Here is an 18,246-nt window from a genome sequence, read left to right as displayed (position 1 = left end):
TATTGGAGGTGCATCCTTTTCGGAGCTCTGACCTTCAGTCTAGCCGGTGCTTTATCAGTAGGTGACCGCGTCTTTGTCCGCCGTTGCTTCACTTTGCACGGGGAGGTAATTGAGGAAACTGTGAGTGAATGCAACAGGGAATAGTTATGGGAAATAGCCTAGTACGAGCCCATGGCTCGTTGCTGACGCCGTTCGTATGAAGCGCCCAGTGGCGCCTCCACGAGAGCACAAGCCACCGACGCCTACCGGAAAGACTGAGCTCCTTCCAACGGACAGCGGATCTCAACCGCGGCACCGCTCTCAACCGTGGTCTCGCCGACAGCGGGTCTGTCAGCTCCGCCCCACCCGCCGCGCGCCGGTCACGCAGAGGTGGCCGAGCAGCACCACACCGCGGCAGCCATCGCCACTGGCGGCCGGCAGGCGGACGGCGCACTCACCTTGACCTCTCGGCGAGATAGCGGCCGCCCGGAGCCGGTATCGGCCTGCTGGCTGCGCCCGGCGCCTATCTCGGCAGCGCTCCGACCACCACTATCTGGCCGACGGCGGCCGGCCGGGCGATAGCGGCCGCCGCCGTGGGCGGAGCCAGCGGCGGCGCGGGGGCGGGGCGTCAGCCAGTCCGGCCGCGGCCGGACGCGCCACCGATGACGTCAACGGAGCACCCGGCCTTACCCGTCGGATCCGACACCGCAGGGTGACGAGCGAGGGCCTAGTCTTGCGTTCTAAGGTGTGATATGAAATCCTAAGGTTCTGTATGTTGACTTGTAGGGACGAGGAAGCGCCTTTAACCGGCAGCCGGTTAGCCGAGTGTCGGCCGCTGACCAGCGCGTGCCAGGCATGTGGGCTTCAGTTTAACAAGCAGCCATGTGTGACTTTTACGGTAATTGGTAATCAGACAATATTTCGGGAAAGATCGATCAGTTAATATGGAAATACTGTCCTGAAGTGCTGTCATATTGTCGGAGCCCGCCTCACCCGCCGCTCTTTCCCCACTCGCGCTTCATCCTCTATCGTCGCAACACTCCCTTTATCCGGGGTAAGCTGCATGCACTAGTCATGACTGGGCTTCAATGCCCGACCAGGCGCTCGCAATACCCCGGAGAGGGGTGCTGGTAAGGGAGGCCCGCACTGGCGCGGCCACGCGGCTGCCGTCCGGCTGTGATGTGAGTGCCGCACGGCTGCCGTCCGGCTGTGGTGTGACGGCCGCACGGCTGCCGTCCGGCTGTGGTGTGACGCCGCACGGCTGCTATCCAGCTGTTGTGTGACGGCCACACGGCTGCCGTCCAGCTGTTGTGTGGCGGCCGCACGGCTGCCGTCCAGCTGTTGTGTGACCTCCGCACGGCTCGGTGCGCTGACATGCGACACCATCCAGTACGAAACGGCCAACTGTGACAAACGGCCATGGACAGAGAAACCGTCTGCATTTCAGCGAGCTGCGGATGAAGCTGCATGAATTGAACCTTTAAGACGTAGCTTAGCCCTTTAAAATTTGCTTCCTTCATTCTTGTAATTTTAACGTGAGCAATTTGGCTAACTCAACGCAAAACGTTCTGTCGTGTCGTGGTTAATTGAGACCTTTTGAAGGTCACTGCGAGAAGAAGGAATGATGTCGATTTTTCGCATCGGGCCACACAATATCATGTATTGATGCCAGGGGTAGCATGGAGCCACGCTCCCGTCATCTGACCTCATGAGGTTTGGTGCTCCGAAGGGGCACCAAAATATCATGGTGCAGGGGCGTCAGAACCTTCATTTCGGAACCACATGAACTGTATTCTCTAAAGGCATCATAGTCCATAAATCACAAAGTCTAAAATAATAATATCGCGCCTAACACCCTGATGAAATCATGGATCGAACCATTGGACGAACTTGCGCCGAAACCTTCATTGCGGAATATCATAATCCTTACCGCCAAGAGGCACGAAATCCCAAAGAGGCGGGGGGGGGGCAATTTAAAGGGCATGATACCATCATTCTAAAAGACGACAAAAACTCCGGGGCCTCAATGTTCTGGCCCATTTACTCTGACGAAATTTTGAACCGCACGCGGTTCGGCGGAGTGGCAACAAAAATCCTTCATTTCGGCGCATCATATCCTTGCTTTTCCACAAGCATCCAGTTCTAAGGAACTCCATACAACGAACTCCAAAAGACGCCGCAATGTCCGGGTCTATCCATTGACGCAACCGCGGATCGACGCATTCGGCGATAGCCACCAAAACCTTCATGTCGGCGAGCCATCACATTTGTCTCCAGAAGCATCAAGTCAAAGCGGCCCACTAAACCTCGCCCTGGTTCGACGTTTTTCATGACGCGGGCTAATAGGGGATGGGATCTATGCTGCAGGGCTCGCGCCAGACATTTCCAAACTAATTAAGACAGCGCTCAGTGAAAGGCACCATTGGATTGGTCTGACGAGATCTCGCGATTGGTACTAGTTTTATGTTGTAATGTCAATGATTGATCACACTGTTTCAGGTCAAAGATCAAATTTTCCAGAAGGTCGCAATTTTTCAGCTTTACAACATCATACAGACGAGGCCATGTCTCCTGGCTGCACGAAACCTAAACAGGCGTGTATCTTATTCAATTCTTAGTACAATGGTGTGCATTCTTTATGTGTTTTGATAATATTGTTATGATATATGGCACGGTTAAAAGGGGTGTTTCACAGTTGTATGAGGTTTTGAACTGAAACGCCCATCTTAAAGATCGTACGGTACAGTTCACAGTCGTGGCGTTCTTGAGACTCAAACTCGTCTGGTTTCTGAGCTACACGCTCACGAAGATGAGCGGACTATTTCGGCAGGGCTATTTTGACTATTTAACTACTACGGAAACAAACTATCGTAACGTCATCCAGGCATTCATGACGCCATTGTTACGTCATTGAAATTCTACTGTCTCATAAACCGCACGGCGATCAAGGCCAAGAAAAATATAATTGTCCAGTCGTTCATATCTGACGTTTGTGAGCACAATTTCTAGATATAACGGGAATCAGTTGGCTGTCAATACATGTTTTGCAACGAACGATGACGTAATCAAGCAATATCGCATTGCGGGGCAACATAAGAATTGTGTTGTCTAGACTGGTCTGCTTCACTTAAAAGTAAATCAATAATCATCAGTAAGTTTATTTCATCACATCTGGTGCTTGCCTCAGTATCTTGAAATGTGGAATATATCCTTTAATGTAACGATGTCGGCCCGCCGCGCGCGCTCCACGGCCTCGTCAGTTGCCGCTCGCTCGCCCGCTCAGGCCGTGAACCGCCGCTGCTCCGAAAGAGCAATAACTAGAAGCACGTTTTTATGTTAACACTCACTAGGCCGGGGGGTTAAACTGAGCCCTCCCCGAAGATTTTTCCGGAATGGTTTCCGAGCGGCGCGGCGCATCCGCGCCAAATTTGGCATAGCTGTAGAGAACTGAATAGCAGATCGTCTGGCATATAACATTTAGATGTACATTGTAAGGTCGATGACCTGTGACAGTTCAAAGTCAGGCCATGGTTTCAGCAAAGGCAATTTCTAGGGAATCGTTCAATTTGATCCGACAACGCAGTATTAGAAGAAGTCATACTTCTTTGACATACTTTTTTAGACAACAAAACGATTGAATGAACGAATTCCATTGACTTAGGGTGAAATATAAAGGTCGGACCAAAGTAAAAAAACAGCATGTTTTATTGCTCTAGAAATTGCTATATGACGTAGCTTCTGGTGTTCATTTCGAATATAGGGTTAACAGGAACCACATTATACACCTTCCATAGACTTCTTAAAGGTCGGAATAGGTCACTGGCCTAGATTGGCTCAGATCAAAGTCCCATCTTTAAGAACATACTGTCAAGCGTTATCTTTGTCGCTTATCCAAATCCAAAACTCAAAGCTTCTATTAATAACATTCGAGGTCTTCTATGATTTTGGCCACCATGACATTCGAGAGGTCAAACAAGGTATCTAACCCTAGATGAGCATGTAGCCTTTTGCTTAGAAGTCATCTAGGTTCTAAGCGCCCTTTGGAAACCAACCTAAAATTTGACCTTGATTGACCTTATTTGAGCCGAAGGTCATGAGCTAGGAGCATCAAAGTCTGAGCTAAGTGAGTTCACATACAGATCAATACACCTGGTGAATTTGGTGTTTTTAGCTCTCTCAGTTCTTGAAATCTCAGCGGACTCAAATTGACCCCCATCTGAGCGAAGAATATCCCACAGGTCGCTGGGCCCGTGTTAAATCACGTGCAATGGATGCCTTTGGGCTGCTTCAAATTTGGGTGCCATTGCACAATATGACGGAGATTCATCATAAAAAGTCTTAAGGTCACATGGACTCCCTTTCAAGGCGATGGCTCCAAGGACGAGGCCAAAAGCTCCGATACTTCCGTTTTTGCTCCCGATGCACCAAAACTGCTTTGTCTTTCACTCTGATGAAATCCTGGATCAGCCCCATGGACTAAGGGGCACCAAAACCTTTCCCATTTCGGGGCATCATAACCTTTATTTTCAAGACCCAACCAATTACAGGGGCACCACAATGGGCCTTCATTTTAACAACCTTCATTTTAAAGCGATGCCAAATTCTAAAAAAAACACCACAAATTGCTTCAAAATATAAATTTTCATGAGGAACCAAATTCTAAAAGGCGCCACTATCAGGGCCACACGTGGGAGAGGGGACACCCCTTAAGTTCTTAGATCCGAGGATTCGGGGGGGATGGGTCCTTTGGGCTCCTTGAGGCCGATAATCAAGGGCCTGATTGGAGGGTCCAAAAGACAGGCTGGAGGTCATATGGAGGGACCCCACCACGAAGACCTGACTCTCAAATGTCAGCAGAGACTCCTCCACCAATAGGAAACCCCTCGGACGGTGCGAGTGCCTATTTCAATCAGCTGGCTAAGACCACCAATACCGAACAGTCGGCTTGGTGCCTGTCTGGGCCCTAGTTACCCATTTCCAAAAAAAGAGGCAGGGTCGGAGCCTGCAAATGCCAATCAGAAGTCCTCTAACAATGGTCGGTGCCCCTGAAACAGTTATGGGCTCCCTGTGCCGGTTTTTACCCACATTGCCTTACAGTGCCTTACAGAGGACATGAGTGTCTTACGTAAGCATTGAGCCCCAGGTCAGCCAGGCCACATTTGCTGAATAGGGATAGGTGTGGGACACCGAATGCCAATGGTCTTCTTGTTTCGGCGTGACTCTCTTGGCAATGATCCCCATCTCTTGACTGTCGACAAGAGGTATAGGAAATGAGGAGAGAGGTATAGGTATAGGAAACGAGCGCGCGGTTGGCCCCGGATCAGCACAGGAACCCTCATTGACGCAACAACATCCTTGATCGCCAAAGGTGCTCCAAAATTTGCCACACAAGTTCCAGTTCCATGTTTCTTCTGTTTTCTTCAGAGATATTGAGAAATCCTTGAATGTAAATTGCAGATGACATGGGGTCCTAGGCTTGTATAAACATGGCTAATTCATGTTCGGCTTAAAATGTTCAATATTCGATAAGAATTGATAAGTGATGAAATGCTATGTAATATGGTTTTGATCACACGCTTTCGCAATTCATAGCAACAACAGCCTGAACACCAGGCGTTGCAGTTTCCATAGGCCGCGTGGCGTTGCCCTGCGTCTGTGACACTACGCGATGGCCAATAAGCAAACGAAAAAGATGACAAATCTTGGAGAAGATGGCTGGTGAACTAGGAAAATCGGCTAGCATATTCAAATGTGGTGCAAAAGTAAGCTAAACACAACCTTAATATAAAAAGTGTGGGAGCCAGTTAATACTGCTGCCCCCTCCCCCCCCCCGCCCACATTGAAAAGTGTGGGGTGGGAGGCCATAGCCAGAGGCGAAAAACCGTAGACACTGTCTCCCACCAGACTGCGATGCCAGATTTTGTCTCCTTGACGTTTTAATGAAACCCGGTGAACGCAAAATCGTATTGGTCAACAGTTTTCAAGGAAGCTTCGGCCGGACCGCGACAGCATCGTAGTTTTACCTACCATATCCCTGACCATGTTTTGCTAAAACGCTCTCGACGCCACGTAGACGGCGATGGTTTTTGTATCTGCACTAAATCTGCCTTGGATATGTACAAAGTCGCGCCGACATGCTTTCAGTACAAAATGTCAAATACGCCGCCTACAGTTAAGCGCACAACGAAAACCTGAGGACCCTGCCTAAGTCTCAAAACCATCTGAGCCAGGTAGTTCAAACGCCAGCACCACTATAGCCAGATGTAGCTCGTTGCACAAGCCACTCAAGGCATGGCATACTGGTACGCACAGACAAGCGACAAAAACGATAAAAAAATACACAGCCTCACGCGGAATCATCAATTTGCGACTTCCAGAGCGCCGATCGCGGATGCAAAATTTGATCCAAGGGCTAACTCACGATGTCGACACTCCTTTTCTCCCCAACTTCTTGAACAGGCAGGAGCGATATGATTGGGACGCTTTGTGCCGGGCGATCGCCGCTCCCATGAGCGTGTGCTTCACGTTGAAGTTTTTGAACAGCTCTTATGAGATGTTCGGCACCATCAAGCTCAGGGCCATTCCATTGAATCTTGAGCCCCTTCGCGGCATTGTCATGCCTTAGCTGCCGATGCATGGAGAAAACCTCCTTGAGGACGCTGCATATGGACTCAACCGCACTTTCGACAGGGCTGAGCAGTCACACACGGATGACTAGACTGACGAAATGTTCGATCGAAGGAACACGTTTTCACAAAGCCTTCAAGAGAGCTTGGCTGGAGCTAGTGCGTTCCTCACTACACAGGATGCTGACTGTTTCGCGAACGCTTCAGCTCGGCGCCGCAGCCGATGGCGGGATCAGCCTGCTGGGCGCCAGATGTCTGATGGCTTCGGAAACTGTGCTCACCTGGGCGTCGACTGATTTCTTTGGGGGCTGGAAACCCTTCAGGTCACCAACCGGCCGGACATAGGACATGTTGTCCAGGAGTGCCTTGCCTGCTGTTCTTTTTCTTCCACCGTCCGCGCCAGCCCGCTCTCTCCTTGTCTTCAAATTGCGGCAAATTCGGGCGGCAAAAAAACACTACGACAGAACGGACCTGTGGATCGCAGTTTGCTGAGTCCGAGGGAGATCGAGTCGCAAAGGAACAGGAGATATACCTTACTTTCAGATAGTGGATGTTTTACGATAATTCGTTTCGAGCGAGGTTCAGAAGTCACTGGTGGTGTATCAATTTCGGGCAGAGATTTGGCTGCTTAATGATTGTCATTTTCGAGCACGTTTGTCGGCCCAATAAGCTGCAGGCTTGAACAAGGATGCAAGTCAAAACTGAACACCAGCTTAACAATTACACATCCAGCGCTGGGGCTGAAATAATATCAGGAAGATACCAGAAAATATGAAATCATTATCAAATGACCCTGGGCAGCAAGCTGAGTACAATTTTCAACTGCAAATTGAAACAAGCATTCAGCTCCTTAAAAAAGTTTTTACCAATTACACGTCCAGCGCTGGGCCTGAAATAACATCAGGAAGATACCAGAAAATATGACGTCATTATCAAATGATCCTGGGCAGCAAGATGAGTACAATTTTTAACTGCAAATTGAAACAAGCATTCAGCTCCTTAAAAAACAAAGCAGTCCAAAAGAACTATCTCAGCGTGTCTCATTCAGCTGGAAACCTTATACCTTAAGCCACTATTAACCAAAGAAACCTTAACCACCATTTCATGCCTTCTTCAAACAGGTCTGAAAGTTTACCCATTTTTATAACATTTCACCCTCAATTAAAAAAGAAGCCCACGTCGTTTACCACCAGTGCTCAACAACCACAAATGGCATATTTGAAAATCTCACCTCCAGTCTGGTCTGCAGAAACTGATGACACAACCAGACTGGATAACCTACTTGGCACCTCAAAAGTGTTGGCGCCTTGTTCTCTGGAATCTGTGCCACTGTTCATTCCCGTGGAAAATCAAAGCTAATTTATTTTACAACCCTTGATAAACCTGTTAAGCAAAAAATCTGAATGAGCAGAAGCTGTTACTGGCAAAGCACATGCAAGTAGACAGGCTAACATCACTGTGAAAACAGTGAAACACCGTTGACTAGATGTAAAAGCGAAATGCATGCCTCGGAGCTAACGCGCATGATTCCTTAAAAAAACATCTAATTCTTCTCATTTTTAGGGTAAATTTGACTGTCCCACACTTGTCCTGCTTTTATGTGATGTGGGATGATTTCAGCCAGTGGTAGTAACTACACCAGGCTGAAGATAACTATGTACTGAACTGCCCATACAAACTAGGAAGTTATTATTTGTTATTACATCTTTTGCTACCAAATCAGTGATTCTAGATGATTTCGTTCATTGTGTTTAACAGTTACGTAACAGGTACGTTTGGTCATGCCTATCTACCTACAGTAAATGCTGTTAAGCATCAGGTACTCTGCGAAATGGACACTCATACTCACCTATATTCAATGTAAACTCCTACTTTGGAGCCAAGATTCCCACTTTCAAACCTGCACCAAAACCTGCATTCTTAAAAACAATTGACGGTGCTTTGTGCTTAGTGTTCATGTGCCTTTTCAAGTTTCTCCTTTCCCCATTAAAATCACAGTTCACGTGCCTACGGCGCACTTTCATACATGATGGATGTTTACCCATGCCTGGCAACGGGACATACAGGCAAAGCTTCAACGCAGAAGATCCAAGGCTATAAACGACCAAGCCTAAATGTTCCAACCTAGTCGAAAAGTTCAATATATGGTTGTAAGAATACCAAAACTACGCGTAGCCAGTAGGCATGGAACGAACGTCACCAGCGCAACAAATCGCAACGCCGACCAAGCACCAACACGCGTCACGTAAAGCGTCAGACATGTAACGCGCCGAATGGCGCTGAAAAAGAGGACTGCTCAAGGAGACAAGCGGTAAACGCTAAAATCGCTCCGAAACCTGAGCAAGACAGACCCTTATACAACTTGACTCCGTCTCGCCAGGTGATACCTTTTGGCTACTTCTGGTTGTCTCCTTACTGATTGGGAAACCAATGCTAAATTCAAGGTCATCGTGTATGATGCCAATGTGGTCGTCCATAACTCCACAGCAAAACCGCTGTATCGTTGGAAAATGGAAAGCCGGCTTAGTAAGAATGCAGTTGCCGTCTGTGCGGGTGGCTCCTGGGCAGTTCGTTGTACATATTTTCTGTCTCCCACCCTGGTAGTCCAGTGAGCAGGTTTTTCACCTCTGGCCATGCCCCCCTGGCCCCCCTGTTCCTACGCCCATAAATCCCCGCAAAACACGACATTTGCGCGCAATGGTTGTCGCTAGCGCATATTCTAAACTAACATATTTTACGATCTCGGTCGCTCATACACATTCAGCGTTGAGTCACGTGCCTTTTCTTATGCAATCTACCTCCCAAAAATGAGTTGTAAATTGGCCTATTGGTCAAGCAACGATTATTATCCAAATATTGCTTAGAAATCGAATTAGACGATCAGAGCTATATTTCTGGATATTCACTCGCCATGTCACGGGCATGACATCATGCGACAAGACGTAAAGCACGACAATACACTCACGTTCTTTGTTGTAATGGATTTCACATTCTGACATCATTCAGAGCTCTTGGTGGTATTTTAAGGTGTTTTAGATGTTGTTGGGATATGATAATGCGAGTCATCTAACATTTTTAATCACTGTTTACAAAAGATAGTTTTTTGCATTGTGTTTTGATCGAAGCTATTTGCGTCATTCCATCTTGTAAGGAAGCCGAATTGTGAGCTTAACAATACCTTATCATTGAATACTAAAATATGCTATGCAACTCTAAAAATGCATTGATTTTCACTTGCCGTCAATAAGTTGCACAAATTTTGACCGGCTCCAAGAACCCGGTCGTGAAAAGTAATTGACACATCGACGTTTGAAGCTAGGTGGGGTCGAATTAACAGGGTACCACAAACAGCCCAGTTTTAGACATTCAAGTGCGAAAATGAAAGGTAGCAAAACTTGAACAAAATAATTACATTACGAAAGAATATTTCTTTTTTGTTTCCTTTTGTAGACTCTTGGAAGCTTTGAATTGTGTCAAAAGCAACCAATTGATTATAGAAATGCGTGTTCCAAATATTTTATCTGAAGTGTTTAACATCTAAATAAGTCCATGGGACTCCGACGTATCATGATTTTTAGTCGCGTACTGCAGGAAAATGAAATCTGACAGGACTATCTTCTTACCTTCAGTTCGGCATTACTATATGATCTGATTTAACTTTTTGTTGTGTTTTTTACATAACGTAGGCATTGTTCGCACCTATTCGTGGATCCGCGAGTAGTGTTAGCGTACTTGATTTAGCCTAGAATGCAGGCTGAACTGAATTTATAATGTGGACCAGGCTGTCCGCCGTGGAGCGGCCGGGGCGAAAGCCGTTCTGAAAAAGGTGAAAGAAGGTGATTTGACTTAATGAACACTCTCATAGTCCGTTGACCATTCGTTCGAATATTTTAGAAGCATAGCTAGTAAGGGAGATGGGGCGATAGCTCGAAGGGTCAGAGGGAGGCTTAGAAGGCTTGAGTGTAGGGATAAGTGTGCTAGAGCGCCATGAGGGAGGGAAGGATCCGTTACCCACCTTTCATTGGAAGCCGACAGAAGGTTGGTGATTCCAGACCTGGTGAGATTTCTAAACAAGGGGTAGGCCAACTGGTCCGGACCGACAGAAGTGTTTCTGCACTTGCTGATCGCAAGGTCTAATTCACAAGTGTGAAGCGTACGTTGAATATCTCAGTGTTAGCGGACATGAAGTTGAGTGCGAGCAGTGTGGCATTGAGTGTGTTGGTGATCTGTTGGGAATACTGTTCGGATAATGATACACGGGCGAAGTGCGCGGCAAATTTTGCAGCGACTTCGAATGGGATACTGTAGTGTTGGTTGTTGACCACAAGGTGCGGGGTTTTATCATGTGGCGTGCTTTTGTTTGTGAGACACCGAATCAGTGACCATATTTTAGTTAGGGAGGTAAGGCGGTTGAACGCATTTGAAAATTGCTCCCAGCTTTCCTGTTTTGCGTGCTTAATAACAATATCGGCTTGGTGTTGAGCTCTGCGAAACTCCTCTTCATGAGCTGTGCAAATGTAGTTATGAAAGGCACGCATAGCCCGGCGCCGCACGGATACTGCGCGCTGACATCTTTCCACTAGGGCGCATGTTCGTGCCCTGGTCGGCGATAAGTGTGGAACGAACTGGTGCACTAAGGGTAAAAGATTGTTTAGAAATGTAGGGAGGTCGGGAGTTGGGCCTGGAGAGTGTACCTCATCTAAATAATTTTGCAAAGATGCCCAGTCCGCTCTGCGAACATTCGAACGAGGAAGAAAATTAAAGTATATTTGCCCTGATGGGACATCTAAATTTATCTGGATTGCGTAGTGGTCACTGAAAAAGCGGGTCCGTTGGAATATTGTGCGTACAGAGTGGTGCTATGCGCGGTGTTGTCAAAGCCATATCTATAACAGAGTATGTCACTGTGCCTCCGTGATGGTGTGCATGCGTAGATGTCAGTTCGTTGATACATATGAGGTCGTGAGTGTCCATGAGTGTGTGTAAAGCTCTCCCCCTTGCTTGTGTCGTGTTACAACCCCATGCGCAATGATGGGCGCTCAGATCCCAAAGAAGGAGACAAGGCGAAGGAATTTGTGCGAGAAAGGAGGAGAGATCAGCTGGGGAAACCAGCGTAGTTGAGCTAAGGTATATAGAAAGAAGAGTAAGGTCTAACTGTGCTGATTTGACGTTTATTGCTGCTGAATTGAAACAAGTATTAAAATGAACTTGACGATGCAAAAGGTTATTTGAGACAAACGAAGCCGAACAGACTCGGCGCGGGGTTTCGTTTACGTTGTGTGTAGAGGCAGTAACCGTCGATCTTAAAACTATAATTGAAAGAAGTCGAGTCGTTGGATAAGGTCTCTTGAACGGCGGCTATCAATGGTTTGTTTTGATCATATATTCATTGAATGCTGCCCAATGGGATGCCAGAGCTCTGGTATTCCATAGGAGCAAAAATTCACAGAACTGGGGATTCATTTAGGGTGGGAAGGGAGGCCATCCAGCGGAGCGCCAGTGAGAGAGCGATCGAGGGGCGCGACGGCGGGAGCGCGTAACGGGTCGGGCTCGGCGTTCAAGTGAGGGTTTAGATCGGGAGGTGGCGTCGGGGGCGCGGCGGCTGGGGCATCGGACGGGCTTCTTGGGACACCGGTACGGTTGGGGGGTGGGGGGAGGACCAACACCGACGTGTTGAGGTGAGAGAGAGGCCCTCCGAGTTTGGTGGGGCGGGTCCCTGCTCAGGGAAGCTCGCAGCCGCCGGCTTTGCCGCAACTGGGTCGGCTGACGCGGGCTCGATCGTGCGCCGCATTAGACGCGGCTGACCTGCTTGGGAGGGGCGGCATGCTGGGGAGGAGCTATATATGCTTGCGAAGTACTTGCTCCCTCGCGTTCGTGAAACCGCCATATTTGAGGTGCAGTTACGGGCAAAGCCCGTCAGGTGGGGTGGTTATTGTTTTCGTGGGGAGTTGGTCATTAAAGTTGCTCTCGTTAATCTGAGCTGTGCAGTTTTATAGATTGCGTGACTGATAGCTGGGATTGTGAACATAAAGAAGAGTGTCAAATCGGAACGAAAGAAGCATGGATGTGCTACAGCAGGCTGTGTTTTCAATGGCGTAAACTTCAATCGCCATTTCAAGCAGTCATCCAAATATCAACCATGCAACGGACAAGAGAGTTGCCGGGTCTGGATTTGCTCCAGGAGAAAAGTTTGGATTCTGGTGTCAAGTGACATCGGTATGTGCTGCATGCTTACTGTTCGTCAGCCAGTCAGCAGACTGCCAAAGATGCCAACTATGTGTTTGGGATAGAGTCGTGCCATAAATGCGGCTGTAAGTTACGTGCTATGGGGCGGATTTAGTCGGCCAAATGTACCTGTTTTACTTTCATGATGATGCAGCATATTTGGCTATTTTTTAGATTTTCCCAGCTGTAATTTGTATAATGCAATGCAGGTGCAGCATATAATACCCCAAGTGTCCTAGCTTAATGTACTTCTTCCTCAAAGTCTTAATAACTAGCCCTAAATCAGAAGTCGTACCCCATCTATGCCCAGGGGAGGGACTGAATGCCTGACCAAACCTGTTGACAGCCCATGTTCCAATCCCTCTAATGCCTAAATATTTTCTTATCACAATCTATTGTGGTTTGGAGACAAGCTCGACAGAATTTGCATTGCTGAAGTAATAGAGATGACAATAGGTACATCAAGAAGTCGCAATCATGTTTAATGTCACGTAGCAGCAATAGGATTTGAGTTTTGAATGTGCCCATATGTAAGCAGAATAAATCCCCTGTTTGGTAACAGTGGAAGATAAGCTGCCTTCAGATGCATTGATACTATTGCTTAGGCACTAGCCACTAGCCTATCATCATCTTGTGAAGATACTGATTGAAAATGCAATACTTTTTGTAGCATAGGGCTAGTCAGCTAGTGTGTATTGTCAAGAACATGTTAAACAGATGTGGCATATGCTGATGTATTGAATGTGGCATATATTACATTTCCATCATGCGAAACAACTGAAAAAAGTAATATCAGTCATGTTAATGTGATATAAAGTTCCATCATTTCAAGATGCAGGAATATTTTGGCCTGCTGCAGAATGTTTGTTTTTGCTGCTTGTATACACAACCGACAGAAAATTTGTTTGTTTGAACACAGTCAAAGACCATTCCAATCAAGAGATATTGGTGACAGATTGTTGTGATGATGTGTGCTGCTTCCTGGGTTGCTGGCCTGACTGTGTGTCTTTTTGTAGTTTGCCCCCTCTCCTATAGACGGATGTTTGGCTTTGATCCCAGCTTTCACAAAAGTGCCAGAGGCACATAATTTCCAGAGTAAGTCATGTGAAAAAGGTTTGGGCGTTGTTCTCCATTCTAGATCTTGACCTCTGGGTCAACTAGAGTTATAGTCATATTTGACTGAATTTGTGATGCTGCTTGACTGAAAATACAAGCTAAGACCTTAAAATGCATGGTGATGTTTTTTGTGCAACATGTATAGCTGAACTATTGGTCATCAGGCTTATTTGATTTCTGGTTGGTGGACAAGATATGTATATTGCATGCAACCACATTGTGACTGACCTGTAGGTGTATATGTCCTTAGCCTGCAACCATGTTTTGACTGACCTGCTTTATGTTGAAAGTTTCGATCAGAATTTATTTAGATACGTACCACTAGATCTGCCATTTAATTGCCCTTAGCCCTGCAAAGTTAAGCGTTGTTGGACAACACTGTTAACTGTTCAGAAAATATTTTGAGAAAACGTTCGGGTCAGCGCCCTCCCCCATTTGTCTTATAGGTCCTGCACGAGTAGAAATGAAGGCGTGTAAAGCACATCCATATTGCCATCAGCCACATGACCTCATTTGTTTGTCTTTTCAGGAACTGCTGCCATCGACCACAACAGGGAATTGTTGCGGTTGCATATCAGCACGTTCTGTCATCGCCGGCGATGGCGTTCCATCGGAAGCAGCTGCTCCTGACAGCGTCAGCTGCTCCTGACAGCGTCAGCTGCTCAGTACCGAGTCAACATGTAAATACAGTTGAATCCGGTCTGACCAGGGCGACGGAGCTGGATGGTGGCATTTGAGAGTTTCCCCACCCTGTCAAGCACTGTCCCAACTCAGTGGATGGAAGTAATGAAGTCAAAAATATATAAATGCCAGAAGGTCTCGAAAGTGATCACTAAGCTAAGGAAAGAACGCCAGCAAGGTGAACAAATAGGAAAGACAGGACCGGAAAAGGGCGACTCCCTTCACAATCTGGCGTATCGCTCGGGCAGAAGCATTACTGACCTCCAAGTCGCCACCGGACACCACCCTGTGCTTCTACCGCAAGATGACGTTATCTACTGTGACATTTGTGTGAAAAGTGATAATGAAGCAAGAAGTGCTGGATCAAACACACATAGTGTATTTTCATACAAGAGCAATGGTTTAGGAACCCAGTTCGGGAATGATGACGTGCTCCCGACGGAGTTCAAGTCTATGCGCTCTGGTGTCGCGGAGCACTTCAGAGGTATTCGCCACCTGAACAGGGCTGAAGAAGCCAAACAAGACAAACTAATTTTGCCTCCGGTGTTTACAAGAGGAAAAACGCGTGGCGAGACACATTTTATCTACTGGATATTACGTGCTCAAGAAGAGTCTGCCTCACACTACATTCAAATATTTTTTTGTACAGGTAAAAGAAGAATGGTGTGAGGATGGGCAATACCAACCATTCCGCCGACTTCATGGGGCGAATGCGTGCTGACCTCGCAAACACCATGCGGCTGAAGCTGGCTGCACTCATCAGGGCTCAGCCACGTGTTTCGCCCTGCGTTGACAAGGTCACAATTTGTAGACAGACCGTCGTCGGTGTGACCGCGACCCTGGCAGTGGTTCCGGACGCACCCAAGGAATACATGGTGCGGTCGTTTGTCAATGCTGCTCCGGTTGTCACAGACCACACAGGCAGCGGGATGAATGATGAAATTGCTGCATTTTTAGAGAGCGTGGGCATCACCCATCCCGATGGCCCGGTTGCTATCAGCAGGAAAGGTCATTACCTGCAGAACAACGTGCCGTCTAAGCTGGTGAAGATCATGGCGGCTTTTTACTCTCCGAGGGAGTCCAAACCCCGCGTGCCAGCGTTGTAGGATGCTGCCCACCTCCTGCAGCTCGCAAAGCGCGACAGCCGAGCCGGGAACGGGTGGGTCGTCGACACAATCGCCACTACAAAGTCAGTAACGAGGCGGCACACCGACGGGAAAGGTTTGCAAGACCTGCTAGTGACTGGACCCAAGCTCGGTGAAAAGGTCCGGATGCCCGAGCTGTGGTCAGACACGAGGTTTGCCGCACGCACCGCAAACGTTATCGAATTGTTCCAGCTGAACGAGCCAACCATGTGCCATCTCCTATGGGCTCGTGTCCTGGATGGCAATGCCGACAAAGAGATTGGAAAATACTTCCAAAAGTTGAAAGGTGCGTTCCAAATAAGTTTGAGATGTAGATGAATACTTGCGATCCATTTGCCAAATACGCAGCTCTCGCACTGTCTTTGAAGATAAGTTGTCAAAACACTTCCTCCAGTGATTAAGATATATTCTGCATTTTTCAATACTACATAATTTTGTTACGCTTTCAGGAGCATGATCAAAATTGTGACATTGGTTTGAATACGGCTCACGCTATTCGCTCATACTTTGTTATATGTGTTGCTTATCGTGGCTTTCAAACAATACAAGCTGCATCAGATTACGATTTTTTCCTACAGCCGAATTTATAGACTAGCGATTGGAATGAACTGCCTATTTCACAATCATTGGATTTTTGTGTATTTTCCCAAGGGTTGCAGTCGTTGCAATACTTATTGCTACACTGTGTGGTCCAAATGCAATGTTTACCCTAGACAAGCGATTTAGTGAGTGCACTGCAGCGCTTCGTGACGCGTACGAGGTGCTGGCTGAGTGCAGCAAGGAGCAGCAAGATCTGCAACGGCTGTCATATGAGCGCTACAGGTCCTACAGCGCCATGGTTGAGAAACTTGACGACATGGCAGACCCCATCAAAAATGGCCTGGACCCAGACGACGAGCTCTGACCCACCCTTGCGCTGCATCATGGAAACATCGCAGAAGAAGTTGGTGATCCCTCACAAAATTTGTTTGATGGGTGATTAATTATGTCCCGCGTTTGCTTGTCATTATAGACCCGGCATTCAAAGTTCGTTGGTTGCCGTTCTATCATTTCACCATACATTAATTTGCATCCCTCATGTATCAAGTGTTTCTGTCATCTTGACGTTACCGTCATCGTCACGTCACGTTACCGTTACTGTCATAATACGTATACAGTGGTTCTTCCGTCTCACCACTTACTCAACCCTGTGCAAAATGTGTTTATCAGCTCCCCAACCCGTGTGGACGGCGCTGTCAGTGAGGTGCGTGCAATTATGAGAAAGATAAGATAGTAGTTATAGCATATTACTTGACAGTAGCATATTGTTTTCCTGATACACCAAGTGGCTGTGTCGTGATTACATGCACAAAGTTATTTGGTGAAAGAGATGCGTGTGATCGAGCGGGCGTTTCACGGGTGTGCTATGAAATAATTATGTGGTGCATATTTTGCCAGGCTGGACTTAGCCGGGTCTCTTTGTGTGGCTTCTTCACAAAGCTGGTCGCGCGGGGATGCCGCGTAAATACCCAGGGTCGGAACCTCGGCTGTTCGAACCGGAAGCTGAATGGGGCCATGGACAGCGTGAAATGAGTCGGCGGTCTCTGCAAGCTGAGAGGTCCGAACCACGAGAACAGCGTCACCTTAGTGACGTCGGCAGTGGACGAGCTGGTCAGACTGCAGCTGATCCCGCCTGCTGCCGCCGTCACAAAGGAGAACGTTATCGCAGCGTGGCGGTGTGTTCGGGCTACCCCAGGACGACAATCGGGGCCTTTACAAGGTACTGTCCGTGGAGGCCCGCACATACCCAGTGGTTGTCGCGTATGTCGCGCTGGTTACGAGGCTCTGGCTTATTTGCCCTGCGGAGTCCGTCATTGAAAGTATGGCGATTGCAATAAGGGATGTTTTGGAGATCTCCGCCAGTTAAAACACGATGGTGTGACCAGAGAACTGATCATTCGGTGGAATGGTCCTGAACCGGAACGGGCTGACCTTCTAGTAGACTCGGTACAGAGAAGGCAGCCGTACCGTTTTGAGCAGTGCAGCGAGAGGGGCATCTCGACGTTCGTGGAAGGGACAGCCATGCAGCGGCTTGTGAAAGAAATATGCCGTCGTGTGTCAGCGTTTTGCGTTGAGTGAGTCGATTTGAGTGTCGTGGGCACATGTCTACGTTCATTTGGGCCATGGCTGTGGGTGCCACCGTAGCGTACCCAGTGTGACCAGTTGTGTTACCGGTGATAATGTGCTGTAATACATGCCGTGCCTGATGGCACTCAGATGACATCACATGTTTTGGGTGCTGTCCATCTGTAATGTTCTGGGTAGATCGAGCCGGAGGATTCATTTTGAAATGAACGCATGAAATGCTCCGCATCTCCCTAACTCAGTGTCCAGCCCTACACTTTTATTCTACATTACGCTACATGGCCCGATGTGTAATGGAATGACATTGCAGCTCTACCGACCATATTTTTCCTTATTTTTTATCTTTTTAT

At 47.7% G+C, this 18,246-nt stretch overlaps 1 protein-coding gene across 1 annotated transcript in view; it reads right to left on the bottom strand.

The window, feature by feature from the left end:
• LOC119103672 (GATA-type transcription factor sre) overlaps positions 1-517 on the bottom strand; it is a 41,697-nt gene extending 41,180 nt beyond the window's left edge. The window contains exon 1 of the mRNA XM_037227290.1: positions 438-517. The gene's annotated coding sequence lies outside the window, so the exon portion shown is untranslated. The remainder of the gene's footprint in view (positions 1-437) is intronic.
• Between the last annotated feature and the right edge of the window lie 17,729 nt (positions 518-18,246).

The sequence above is a fragment of the Pollicipes pollicipes genome, unplaced genomic scaffold (assembly GCF_011947565.3).
Source record: "Pollicipes pollicipes isolate AB1234 unplaced genomic scaffold, Ppol_2.1 Scaffold_5724;HRSCAF=6776_pilon_pilon_pilon, whole genome shotgun sequence".
Taxonomy (NCBI): Eukaryota; Metazoa; Arthropoda; class Thecostraca; order Pollicipedomorpha; family Pollicipedidae; genus Pollicipes; species Pollicipes pollicipes.
Note: the sequence above shows the minus strand (reverse complement) of the source record. Positions and strands in the feature narration are given on the sequence as shown.